This window comes from Stegostoma tigrinum, chromosome 1 (assembly GCF_030684315.1).
Source record: "Stegostoma tigrinum isolate sSteTig4 chromosome 1, sSteTig4.hap1, whole genome shotgun sequence".
Lineage (NCBI taxonomy): Eukaryota > Metazoa > Chordata > Chondrichthyes > Orectolobiformes > Stegostomatidae > Stegostoma > Stegostoma tigrinum.
In genome coordinates, this window is record NC_081354.1 from 52,062,955 (window position 1) to 52,077,728 (window position 14,774).

General features: G+C 41.0%; 1 protein-coding gene across 6 annotated transcripts in view; it reads right to left on the bottom strand.

Annotated features, from left to right (window-relative positions):
• fbxw7 (F-box and WD repeat domain containing 7) overlaps nucleotides 1-14,774 on the bottom strand; it is a 327,970-nt gene that overhangs the window by 173,997 nt on the left and 139,199 nt on the right. The window lies entirely within an intron of this gene.

A 14,774-nucleotide genomic window follows, 5' to 3' on the forward strand; every position in this document is an offset into this window, starting at 1 on the left:
TTCAAAGCTTACCATATTTACCCCAATCAAATGCAACTAAATATCAGCTTCACAAAGCCACATTTGTCTTGTCTTCCAATTATGGATTAATATAAAGGTCAGCTTTCCTACATTCTCTCAGTAAATTATACATTTGCTAAGTAGATACAAGTTATAATCGTATTATTGAATTTCCATGCCACAGAAGCTCCAGTATGCGAAAATATTTTAGCGCAGATTCAGAAACTAACCAATTGTCTTTCAAATAAGAAAAACACATTAAAACTGTACGGAATAAGTTATGCATTAGAATATGGACAGTCCCAAGGGGGAAAAGTAGCCATATCCAATTTGCCAGTTTGTGGTTTACAGATTTGCAGAGAGCACAGAATTTATTCATAAACTACCTTCCAAAGTTGCTAGTTGTGAAATGTTAACACGAGAGGTGAAGGCAGCCTGAAAACACTGTGTTCTGGGTGTGAGTTTGCTCGCTGAGCTGGAAGGTTCGTTTTCAGACATTTCATCACCATTCTAGGTAACATCATCAGTGAGCCTCCGACGAAGCACTGGTGTTATGTCCCGCTTTCAGTTTGTCTGGTTAGGTTTCCTTGGATTGGTGATGCCATTTCCTGCGTTGGTGATGTCATTTCCTGTTCTTTTTCTCGGGGGGTGGTAGATTGGCTCCAAATCAATCTACCACCCCCCGAGAAAAAGAACAGGAAATGACATCACCAACGCAGGAAATGGCATCACCAATCCAAGGAAACCTAACCAGATAAACAGAAAGCGGGACATAACACCAGTGCTTCGTCGGAGGCTCACTGATGTTACCTAGAATGGTGATGAAACGTCTGAAAACGAACCTTCCAGCTCAGCGAGCAAACTCACACCCAGAACCTCAACCTGAGCTACAAATCTTCAAGACTTGCGAACACATTGTGTTCCAAACAGGGGTGGATCCCATGTAATATTGGTAACGAGGCCTGGACATGATAAATGTTTAATTTGACTTGTCAGCATGAAAAATAAAGTAATCTATCACAGCAACCTTGTTAAATAAAAACAAAACTAGGCTATTAGATTCTGAAATTAAATTTTTCCCCTTTTCAATATTCTTCAAGTTTCCGGCTTATAATCATACTGCTGCCCAGTATTTTCTGCAAGTTGCATTGTGTAAAGGAAGACATCTAATCAGCATAAGGTTGAAGAAAATGAATAACCTCAATATAGTAATAAACTATATCAACAATTGTATTCTTAAATACCACATAGTCTGATTGCGTACAGGTGCATTTATCAATGCACCAGCTCTTTCTGAACCAGTTATTGTAACCAGAAAGGAAATAACAATTCCAGTGCAGAATGTTAAATAATGGTGTTCAGAGTTATAGGAGGATAATTTAAAAAGAATGCCAGTTGTGCAAAATATCAGAGTGTAAAAATGCACATTTTAATCGATAGAAGTGGGGATTACAGCAGAAACAGTTATGTGACCATTACAAGCCACATAAAGAATTCGTCAAGGAATTATAAGCAGCTGTAAAAAAAAAATGGACAGTTCAGGCAACCACTCTGCTTTTTCATGATGATCTCGGTGTTTGCACAATCATGTTCTTATGCTTCGTGAGAGGACTTCAATTACTGTAGAGGTACTTTTCACCTCAAAAGAAAGATCAACTTTCCTTTATAAACTATTGGACGCTATTTCCCTACATAAGCATGACTATACAAGAAATAAATTGCGTGTAAAGTAGGAGTTGAGTACAGACACCCAAACTGCAGTGGTAACATCGGGAAAGGCACTGAACAGGAAATTAGAGATGCAAGGAATAATGGTGTAGCTGAAAATGTGGGTGACTTTAACCTATATATAAATTAGTCAAATCAAATCTGTAACAATATTGTCGAGGAGGAATTCTGGATGCATACAGATGATTTTCTGGATCAATACACTGAGCAACTGAAACAAGGATAGGCAGTCCTTTACTTGGTACGGTGTAATGAAAAACCAATAATTGGCAAATCAGGCTGTGCAAGATCCCTTGGGGAAGAGCAGCCATAATATGATAGAATTCTTCATCGAGACGCAAAATGACGCAGTAGATTCGGAGACTAGGGTCCTGAATTGAAATGAAGGAAACTACAACGGTATGGGCAGTGAGCTGGCTATAATAAATTGGAGAATGTTAATTAAAGGGCTGAAAATGGAAGAGGTAGCAAACATTTAGAGAACACACAGATTAACTGCATTAATTGTTCATTCATGCCCAGAAAATTAAAATAGAAAAAGGTGGCTGACCATAACTAACAATAGGCAGGATTCGATCCAAGGAAAGGGTAAAATAATAGCTAACTCGGAGGACTGGGAGCAGTTTACATTTCAGCAAAGGAAGATAAAGGGATTGCTTAAGAAGGGAAAATAGAGAAGAATAAGATTGCAGGTAACATACAAACCAATTTTAAATGACCCATTAAGATTCATCAAGACAAATGCGGGTCCTTACAATCAGAAATGGTGGATGTTATAATGAGGAAAATTTGCTTCTGTCTTTACAAGAGGAGGAAGATCAGGTCTATAGAAGGGGATGAACTGAAGAAACTAGCATGAAGAGGGAAATTGTGTTGAGGATATTGATGGAATTAAAGGCCAATAAATACCATAGGATTCAGTAATCTATATCACTGAGCACTTGAGGAAGTGGTCCTAGAAACACAATGCATTGGTAGTCTAAAGGCTCTGGAAAAGTTCCCATGGATTGGAAGATAGTTACTGTAATCCCAATATTTTAAAAAGAGCTGGACAGAATACAGACAATGATAGACCGTTAGCCTGATATCAATAGCTGGGAAAATGCTAGAGTTCATTGCAAAATATTTAATAGCAGAGCACTGAAAACAATGACAGGATCGGACAGGGTCACAGATTTGCGGAAGAAAAATCATACTCAACAAATCTACTGGAATTTTTTAAGGATGCAATCAACAGAGATGATTAGAGGGAGCCACTGAGTGTGGTTTACTTGGACTTTCAGAAGGCATTTGGTAAGATCCCACATAAGAGATTAGAATGTAAAGTTAAAGATTATGAGATTCAGTGTAGTGTTACATGATAGAAAGAACTAGCTGTCAGACATGAAATGGACTAGGAATGAATGGGTCTTTTTCTTAATGGCAGCCATTGACTAGCCAGGTACCACAGGGATCGCAGTGCTTGGGTCCCAGCCCTTCACAATGTACATTAATGAGATAGCATTTAGTTCCCTCACCTATCTCTCCAAATTTTGCATATGACACAAAGCTGAATGGGAGGGTGAGCTGCAAGGAGAACAGAGACATTTCAAAGTGATTCGGACAAATCAGGCTAGTGGGCAAATGCACAACAGATAACATACAATATGGATAAACAAGAGACTATCCACTTTGGTAACAAAAACAGGAAAGCGGATTAGGACTTGAATGGTGATAAATTGGGAAAGATGTGGTGCAACTGAAGCAGAGGAATTCTCTTTTCCCATGGCCCTGTTTGCTTGTTACCAAAATGTTTAATTTTGACATGAATCAATCATTGGTTCTTTGAAAGCAACTTTATATCATACACAACAGAACAGAAAGAAAGCAAAAACGTACAAACTCTTGACATTTCAACACATCAACTAAGATTCAACTAAACAGCAAATATACTAAAAGATTTAAGGTGATCAAAGCAACCAGTGCTGCCTCAACTCCTTCAAAAATTGATTAATTGATCATTTGCCTCATGGCTATCTGTAGATCTAAACAATTTTGGCAGTAAATTGAGTACAATAGACATACTGGAGGCAAAGTTTACATGACTAAATGTAAGATCAAGAAGATTTACAAGCAGCAGCAACCTTGCTGTGTTACTTATACATCTGGGGTTAACAGAAAACAAGATTGAGTCACAACTATCAGGAGAACATTTATCCATAAAAATCAATGCATTATCTAGCAAAGAGAACTGCGAACTGCACAAAACTAATCTACGGAAACCTAAAACACAAGTTATATTTTATGCGACATGACAGATTAGAATAAATGAATAACTTCATGACTCAAAGGTTTCAGAAACTTGATGGTTTCTAGCAATCATGTACAGATACATTGCAAAGCCATATAGGAAGTTGCAAGCACAAGTACACAAAAAAATTAAACCTGCTTGTTCAACTTGAGAGGAATGGTGATGTTTATTCGGCAAGGCTGACTAAGTGAGTCTCACACAAAGCTTCTGGGCAAAGTTTCAGCCAGATATCAAACTTGCAAATATTATACTTCCGTATGTCTTACACCAGAGGGCAGCTGTTCCATTCAATTTTATTTCTATAAAATACAGCTGTCCATAGCCAGTTTAAGGTCAACTGAGATCTGGCTGAACAGGATAGGCTGCAAAGAAACTCTACTCCAAAGGCTGCAGGAAAGAGGCACTATAACTTCCCAAACTCAAAAATCTGGTACAAAATTAAAATTAAATCTCTCCTTGGGACTTAATCTTGAAGGACAAAGTCTGGAAGACAAGATAATAAAGTGTGGGGCTGGATAAACACAGGCCAAGCAGCATCTTAGGACTTTTGCTCATAGATAGCCCATAAATAAGGGAGAGAGCCCTGGCTCGGAGGTAGCAGGTCAGTAGCAGAAAGTGTAGGAACTGACCTGCATCTCAGTTGGGATTCTAGTTCCACCTGAGCACATGTATTTAACTGTAATCAAATACTGAATTTATATATCTCAAAAATACAACTCTGTTTGATTTGTCCATTTTGTATAAAAGAGTTACTGATTTCTTCCTATTTCAGGGCGAGATAGCTTGGATTATTGTGATGTGTGTTTTAGCTACTGACAAGGTATTTCACCATAACTGGGAAGGGACAACAACGAAAGCCACAGCTCCCTTAGTGATGGAGTTTTAAAGTAAGAGAAAATAAAGCAAAAAGATTGACTACAATCGACGTTAGTACATTATTACAAGGGGAAAACCAGACTGAATGTAAGACATGCAGAAAAGTTTAAAAAGTAAATAAGAGGTGTAAAGAGACAAGAAGGAATATAGCAAGTTTCAAATAAGTGGTTCTGTTTTAGCACCAGTCAGTTAATGGGGTGCATCTCACAATTAGAATGGGAAGTTTTATTTTCAAAGCCTGTTCATATCTGTTTAACGTGGAGCTGTGCTTTCCGGTTTGTGGCTAACTTCTCTCATGCTAAAATTGCTCTTTACGTTTCTCGCTACCCATCTCCAAAGTGTACAGAGATGGTTTTGGAAAGGGAAACAGCGAGTGGAAGAAGCGAGAAGCAGCAGGTACAGTGTAAAAGGTATACAGCAGTTGGGGTGGTTAGGTAGCATGAAAAGCCATGAACCAGAGGGTTGGCCTCAAGAGGGAAAGTCAAGGAGTTAGCTGATGCTGTGAATTAGAGGGTCAGGAAGTGGAATGATTTACAGTGGCCAACAGGGGCAAAGCGAAGGACAGCGACCAACAGCCACAGACGGAGAGTCAGGGAATAGAACGTGAGAAGAGAAGGAAAGGCAGTCATTAGAGTTAAACTAGATAGCGTAAACACAAAGAACAGAGGATGCTGGAAATCTGAATCAAAATCAGAGTGCTGGAGAAACACATTCTAGCTGCATCTGTTGAAAAATACCTAACATTTTGATTCCAGTGACCCTTTACCAGAATTTGGCTTAAAAGCATGTTGTACACCTGGACAAGTGCAGTCAATGTGGAACTGTCCTGCATGGTTTCTGATATTTGCTCTCTTCAAGGCAGGGAGGGAGAAATCATTGACCGTTTTGTGAACAGGGGTCTAAAAAGGTTCTGTTGAACATAGTGGTGCACAGGCAGAGCAGCAGGGTCTCCAAGATCAGCAGACTAGGTCACAGAACGTGTCAGCCTAGACTGAGGCAGTCATTGAGAGGGATGCACAGCACACCAAAGATGCAGATGACATTCTCCACTTGCAGCCCGAAGTCCCAGCATCTTCTCTCCGATATATCACATTCATTCTGTCTCTGCTAATAAACCCAACTCCCACCAACCTCATGCTCTTCTACTCCCACTATTGCCTACATTTTCCTTCACTCACTGCACCCATCCCAACCCTCCATGTCATCTTTGCTGCTTATTCACTCACTTGGGATACCTCCCCACCTGCTCTTGCTTTCATTTCCCTTAATATGAATTGCTTTCTCGCTCCCATTTCAGGTGAGAAACAATATCTTATCGCATAGAAAGTCGAAAATTCTATGGGTGGGCTGCCCAACATTAGGCTCCTCAAACCTTACGTGGACAGGATCCTGATTTTGAACATCAAGTGGCTAACTGTGTTCATCCCTGATGGATATGCATCAGATGCTGCCCTTGACTTATTACGCCAGCATCCACTTACTGAAGGCTATTTCTTTTGCGTTGACTGGGGCTTGCTGATAACCATGACAACTTTCCTGCCTGTGTGCTTGTGCTAAATGCCAAAGCAAGACAAAAGTAATGTGAGCCTTGTCTATCTGGCTGAAGGAGTAAAATGCAAAAAGGCAAGGAAAGACAATGCATAGCAGGGGTGATGTGAGAGTCCAGCTACAATCATACACAATGATAGCCAACTAGAGAGCGAAAATACGGCCTGGTCCAGTCCATGAACTGGGTGCAAGTGCCTAGTTGCAAAGTGTCTTTGCTGCAATCTTTCACAGCTAATTGCCGGTGCAGCCTTCAAGTGCAAAGCATCATCATGTACATGAAAAATGTGCCTCAAGGGTTCTTACAGGCTGGCACATATTGGATGCAAAACCATGGTCTTTGAATGGGTATGGCTGGTACCCATAGACCTGGGCTTTTAGTGACCAGTGTCCAACATGGAGGTCATTCAGCAAAAATAGTGAGCTGAATTCTCCAGGTATCCCCTCGAATTTCCATGCGTGTTTTCTTGCTGGATAGCTTGTCTGGTGCATTTGGAAAAATAACAGGCAAGTTAGGTTGTTAACAGGGCTTTTAGCAGGCAAGAATTAGCAATTTACTGCTGAAGCACACCCAGCAACTTATCATATTTATCGAAATGTAGACAAGAACAGGAGCAGACCATTCGGCCCTTTGACCGTGGCTCCCCACACAATACAATCATGGCTGATCATCCATCTCACTATTTGGCTCCAGCTTTCTCCCAATGCCATCTGATTACTGTAGCCCTAAGAACTATATCTTTTTCTTGAAAACAACGTTTTGGCCTCAATTGCTTTCTGTGGCAGAGGATTCGACAGGCTCATCACTTTCTAGGGGAAGAAATTTCTCTATCTCAGTCCTAAATGGCCCACCATTATCCTTAGACCATGGCCCCTGGTTTTGGACTCCCCAGTCATCAGGAAGATCCTTCGTGTTTTTACCTGGAGCTGTTAGAAACTTATAGGTTTTTATGATTCCACAGTCTGTCCTCATTATTCTAAACGGTAATGAATATAGTCCAATCTGATCCACTCTCTCTTCATATGTCAGTCCTGTGATCTCAGTATCAATGGCAAACATTTGTTACACTCCCACCATAGCCTGTGCACCCTTCTGCAGATAAGGAGACCAAAACAGCACACAATACTCCAGATGTATTCTCAACAAAGTCCTGTACATTTGCAGCAAGACGTCCTTGCTCCTATATTTGAATCTTCTCCTATAAAAGCTAATATACTATTTTCCTTCTTCACTGCCTGCTGAATCTGCTATTGCTGGTGTACCTATTTTCCAGTCTATTGCCATTCAAATTAAACCTACCTTCCTGTTTTTGCTACCAAAGTGGATAACCTAACATTTAGCTAGAAAGCATAAAACAGATGGGGCAAGATGCTCCTGATGTGGAGTGTCCCCCACCGGACTGTCCATCTGTTTCTGCTATGCATCCCACCATAGCCCATGTTACTCACACCTCCGAGATTCCATCCATGGTCTTTACACAAATGGACAAATCAGTTCTGATCATCAATATAGGCCAAATGGCTCAAAACACATCTTTCAAAAGTACTAAAGTTTAATATTTACCAAAAGGGTTTAGTGAGTGGAGAATTGAGACAACCAGAAATAGAAGAATAGGCCACTACGATCCTGAAGAAAGCTGGATTTGTTTGACCTACCATTGAGGACTGGCTTAGAATGTGGAAAGAACTTGTTATTGTTTCCTGGCAAAGGAAAAAAATGAGTAATTCTTCTGGCAGCCTGTGAATCTGCCATTCGCAGCCTAACTTTCCCTGAGGAACTACATACTGAAACCTTTCAAGAATTGATGGACATAGTTAGGGAATATTCTGACCACAAGCCTCCACTATTTCTGAGATACTATGGCTTTTACTCAGCAATTGGAGAACCGGGGGAATCCATATCAGGATTTTTGACGAGATTAGGAAGACTGGCAGAAAACAAACTTTCATTTAACCCTTAAATGAGATGCATACAGACTGTCTGATAATGTGGGAATAATTATGTAACTATGCAAAACTGCCTACTAGCTGAAGTTCAAATGGACTTCAAATGAGCACTAAAACTAGCTTTATCAATGGAAAATGTGGCAAGCGGAACACAAGAGTTACAGGGTATTCCAATGAAAGTGGACGCCCTTGTCAGTCTGACTGAGCTTGGGGAACACAATTGGAGTGCAGGCAATTGCACTGCCTCACTCTCACTCAAGACATATCCAGACCAAAGTCAGCACATAGCAAAACCCCAAAACAAAGTTAAGCCTTGACCAAACAGTTAAAATTGTACTTCTTGTTTCTGAGTTTTGCAGAGTTGAGACAGCAAGAGTGTCCCACTAGACCCAAAATGAGTAAGAGAACTCATAGGACAGTATCCATGAGAGTTCATACCCTGGAAAGTTCACCTACACCCAGTTTGGAACAGTTAAGTTCTTAGCAACATCAAAATCAGGATCAATCAAGATAAACATCTGGTTAAATGGTCATCCACTTCTAATGGAGGTCGGTACCAGCATGGCAATTTGAGATTGCTGAGCCAGTTTTTAATAAAATTCACTCTGGACTTCAGACCTTAACTTTGTGTAAGACCTCAGGTAGGCTGAAAAGCTTTGCAGATTTAAGATACAAGTGGGATTCTGGTCTCTGATTCTGGTTCAGTTACCAGTGATTGTAGTGAAAGGCTCAGGCCCAAGCTTGAGGTGGTGAAATTGGTTGTGGGAGATTCACCAAGATTGGCTCAACATTTTTCAATTAGCAAGTGACTGCCTGAATGAAGTGCTGTTTAAATACCTGGAATTCTTCTAAGAAGGTCTAGAGACTCAAGAGTCAAGACCACCTTGCAGCTTGACCAGGAAGCAATTCCATGATTCTGCAAGGCCTGTCCAATGTCATTTGCTTTACGGGCAAAGGTAGAGACAATAAGGTTGGAAATTGAAGGAATCAAACCAGTCTGATTTGTGGATGGGCAGCGCAAGCTGTACTGATTTTTGAAGCCCTTCAAGTCAATTAGCCTCTGTGGGGATTTTAAACAAACAAATCATTTTTTACAGCTGGATAAATACCTAATCCTTCATATAGAAGATTTAAACGCAAAGCTGGTGGGAGGCTGTTCTTCACAAAGCTGGACATAAGCCATGCTTACTTACAAGTGCATTTAGACTAGGATTCCCAGAATTAAACTACAGTTAATACGCTCAAGGGACATACCAATATGAGACTGCCATTTGGGACATCCTCAGCCTGTTCAATTTTTCAACAGACGATGTAAAATATTTTACAAGGCCTATCTCAGGTCACCATTTACCTAGATGGCATCCTAATAACAGCGAAAACTAATAAGGAACTTTTAGAGAACTTGGATATAATTCTAAGGCATTTTTCCAAGGCAGGCATCCACCTAACGGAACAATAGGTGTTCCAGGCCCCCCCAAGTGGCCTACTTCAGTTATAGCTGACAACACCAAGTTACACCCATTTGAGATAAAAAGTGAGGGTGTTCAAAGGTGCCCCATCCTCCAGATCTGACCAGGAGCTTTGGCCATTTCTTGGTCTGGTAAATTATTATGGAAAGTTGATGTATAATCTAGCATCCATCCATCCTAGCACCTTTGTATCAACTCCTAAAGATGGGTCAACCTTGGAAATGGTAGCATAGACAAGCCCGAGCTATCATCCTCTAAGGTGTTGGCACATGATGATCCTCATGATTGGAGGACATAGTTGGAGTCACGAAGTTCCACAAATGCCTTTATGGACAAAATGTAGTGAATATGAATACACTGAGCTGTGTCACATTAGCAGATACATTGCGGGAACCACTGGTAGTATGAGTGTCTGTAATGATATTAACACTTTTGGACACGTTCACAGTCATGTCTGTCGATAATAGATTTTGGATGCAGAAAGATCCAGTTCTTTCAAAACTGGTAGAATGGTGTTGATGGCAGAAACCAAACAGCCATTACAACTATAACAGAATTCTTTTTTGAGCCTGGAGAGACGAGTTCATGATACGCGATAGCATATTGTTATGTTGAGAAAGAAAGTGTGATTGTCCCAAGCAAAGGTCACTGTCAAATACTGACCGACTCTCTAGGGCCATCCAGGGGTCTCAAATGAAGATGTTGGGGAGAAGTTATGTCTAGTGACCCAGCTTGCATGCAGTCATAGCTGCACTGGTGGAGCAGTGCCAAGTGTCAAAAAGAACCAAGTTATCGCCAGCAGCACCTCCAAATCCATGGGAATGGCTGGGTAAACACTGGACTTGGTTGCATGTCGACTTTGCAGGCACTTTCATGGGTTCAACATTCTTAGTCATTGTAGACACCCCAGGTAGTTGGATGTGCAGAGGATCCATTCATCAAATACTGGGATGACAACAGAAAAACTGTTTTTCCCAACATCTTTTTCAACAGAGTGTCCTGGAAGTGTTGGTCATAGATAACGGGCCATCATTTATCAGCAGGAGATTTGGTTATTTCTTAAAGTCAAATGAGATTTAACATACAAGGACAGCTCCATATCAGCCATCATTCAATAGTCTAGCTGGCCTGAAGAAACAGCCTGCAGCCGAGTTAAACACCAAGCCGTCACAATTCTCATTTGATTATAGGACCATCCCACATGCAACTACAGGGATAGCACAGGCAGTTTCTAATGGGTGGAAGACACCAAGGCAAATCAAGTCTGAATTAAGTCTGCCACCCAGGTTGATAGTGCTGTTAAGGCAGCTTACGGTGTGTTAGGTTTCATTGGTAGAGGGACTGAGTTCCGGAGTCGAGACATCATGCTGCAACTGTACAAAACGCTAGTGCGGCCTCATTTGGAATATTGCGTGCAGTTCTGGTCGCCCCATTACAGGAAGGATGTAGGAACATTGGAAAAGGTGCAGAGGAGATTTATGAGGATGTTGCCTGGTCTGGAGTGCAGGCCTTATGAAGAAAGGCTGAGGGACTTGGGTCTGTTCTCATTGGAGAGGAGGCGGCTAAGGAGGGGGATTTAATAGAGACAAGATCAGAGGATTAGATAGCGTGGACAGTGAGTGTGTTTTACCGAGGATGACGACTTCTGCTTGTACAAGGGGGCATAGCAAAAAATTGAGGGGTGATAGATTTAAGACAGATGTCAGAGGCAGGTTCTTTACTCAGAGTGGTAAGGCATGGAAGGCCCTGCCTGCCAATGTAGTTAACTCAGCCACATTAGGGACATTTAAACAGTCCTTGGATAAGCATATGGATAATGATGGGATAGAGTGTGTGTGAGTGTGTGAGTGTGTGAGAGTGTGTGAGAGTGTGTGAGAGTGTGTGAGAGTGTGTGAGAGTGTGTGAGAGTGTGTGAGAGTGTGTGAGAGTGTGTGTGAGTGTGTGTGAGTGTGTGTGAGTGTGTGTGAGTGTGTGAGAGTGTGTGAGAGTGTGTGAGTGTGTGAGTGTGTGAGTGTGTGAGTGTGTGAGTGTGTGAGTGTGTGAGTGTGTGAGTGTGTGAGTGTGTGAGAGTGTGTGTGAGAGAGTGTGTGAGAGTGTGTGTGTGAGAGTGTGTGAGTGTGAGAGTGTGTGTGTGTGAGAGTGTGTGTGTGTGAGAGTGTGTGTGTGTGAGAGTGTGTGTGTGTGAGAGTGTGAGTGTGTGTGAGAGTGTGAGAGTGTGAGAGAGTGTGAGTGTGAGTGTGTGAGTGTGTGAGTGTGTGAGTGTGTGAGTGTGTGAGTGTGTGAGTGTGTGAGTGTGTGAGTGTGTGAGTGTGTGAGTGGAGTGTGAGTGTGAGTGGAGTGTGAGTGTGAGTGGAGTGTGAGTGTGAGTGTGTGTGTGCTTAGATTAGTTCACAGGTCGGCGCAACATTGAGGGCTGAAGGACCTGTTCTGTTCTGTATTGTTCTATGTTCTATGAACTCTCCAGGCCTGGCAGGGGTTGAAATGGCATCAGGAATGCCAATGCCAGACACATGATGCAGCCAATCAAGAATCACAATTTGAAAATGTGAATGACATTTGGTGTAAAAATCATAGAAATGGGCCCAAATGGGCAACAGTAATGGTCAGGACCAATGATGTATAAAGTTTGGGGAGGTGTGAAGGTCCTGAATAAGCATGTGAGCTGTATGAAAGCTGCAAATTTGCAAGCCGTGCAGGAGCAAAACATGCCCTGCCTCTCAGAACATTTAGAAATGCTGTCAGAACCCACACAGATTCATCCTCTCTATCAAGCATTGTTAATTCTCTTCAATCAATCAGAGAAGGAGGACAATGCAGAGGTAGCCAGTCGACGCTTATGCGACCATAAGACTGAAATTCTACCATGACAATCCTGGAGCAAGAGGCAAGCTCCTGAGTGCTACAGCCAACCTATAACAAAATGTCAAGTGCTAAAATGCTTCAGAAGGCTCTCCAAGAGAAAGGACTGGCCTATGTCGGCAGTCTCAAAGCAGGAGGGATTATAGTGATTCTAACTAGATCAGCTAGTTGGACCTCAGAATAGGATTTCACTGACTGGACCAGATTAACAGCCCTAATCAGAGTGTCCTGGTTGACATAAGGGTGAGTGTCAGAGATACTGACATTCCGGTACCTGACTCTGAATGAGGCAGAATAAAAATCAAGGACTGTTCATGTGTAAATGAAGGGTGACTTGGTGATGGGATATCAGCCTCTTGGAGTTATTTCAGTTTCTTATGCAAACTGGTAATCAGCTCAGGAGAGAGTCGACTTTCCCAGCCAAAAGGGTAACATTTCAAGTTCAGAAGAGTAGTAAAAAGTACCTTAGCAGCAAAAGCTCATGTTTATTTTAGGAAAAATATTGGGATAAATTCTAAAATAGAATTCACACATTCAGTGTTACATTGTTAAAAAGTCACCATAGATTTGATAACATACAGAACAAATTGTGTTAATGAAAAAAGAATGAGCAAAGATACTGAAGGCTTAAAACAGGTGCTACAGAAAAGAAATCTCCAAATTGAAATGGGTGGGATAGCAGCAGCCAATCAGATTATTTTATAAAGAATAGCATAAGCTCTAAGAAACTGTTGAGTATATTGGAAAGAGGACACTTGGAACTTTAATGTGCAAAGAAAAATATAACATGCACTATCTTGTTTTGTTTTTGTTTTATTTGTTGCTTGATTTATTTATAAAGAAAAAAGAAATCTGTTTTCATCAATTTTAGTCTGAACAGGTGCTTAACACCTAATGAAATTAGGGAACAAGTAATGGACATACAAAGGATTAATTGGTGTGATAATAAAATGTGAGGCTGGATGAACACAGCAGGCCAAGCAGCATCTCAGGAGTGCTCCTGAGATGCTGCTTGGCCTGCTGTGTTCATCCAGCCTCACATTTTATTATCTTGGAATTCTCCAGCATCTGCAGTTCCCATTATCTCTGATTAATTGGTGTGAGCTGGTTGCAGAAATATGGCAAGGTAGTAATCAACAGAGTGAGAATTTTTTTTTGGAGTGTATATAGCCAAAATAAAATTTTCACTAAAAATGTGACTTAGACTCAGTTCAAAAATATTTATTTTCTAGCATATTACATACCAAACATAATAAAACGTTAGACCAGTCCTGATTAAGTACTGTCCAATGTTCACCACACTTGCATTCTTCCTGAACACTTTGGAGTCACTAGAAGAAATGTGAATGATCCAGGGATGTGATTCTTTTCTAAAACATTGATAAACCTAGAAGAAGCTAAATAAATAGAGGCATTCAGAATCATGAAGCAGTTAGGTAGAAAATAAAACAAATCCTTTTCCAATGGTAGAAGGATCAACTACCATAAAGCAACTAACAAAAGAACCAGAGATAATGGGGACTGCAGATGCTGGAGAATCCAAGATAACAATTTGTGAAGCTGGATGAACACAGCAGACCGAGCTCCTAGGCCTGCTGTGTTCATCCAGCTTCACACTTTGTTAACAAAAAAACCAGTTAGGGGAATAAAATCTTAATGTAATAAATGGTTACGATTTGAAAGGCAATACTTGGTAGGATGATAGATACAGGTTTGACAGTAGCCTTTGAAAAGAAACCGGAAAGTAATTGCAGGTATGTGGGACAAAGAAGAGAGATTGGAACTAACTAGATTGCTCTGAGATTTATTGGGCTAAATGGTATCCTTCTATACTTACTGATCTATGATTGCAATATCGTTTATAGGGGAAGTTTCCTCCGTGATGGCTGTGTTTGCACACTTTTAAAATGGGTACCACATGGGCAGTCTTGCACCTGCACATATTGGTGCACAAATATGGTGATCCAAGGGGGAAAACCATTTCCCACAATAAGCAATTTATTTAGGGACAAAATAAACCAACAGTCAATGTGTCTAGACTTACCCAGTGAGGGAAGGGC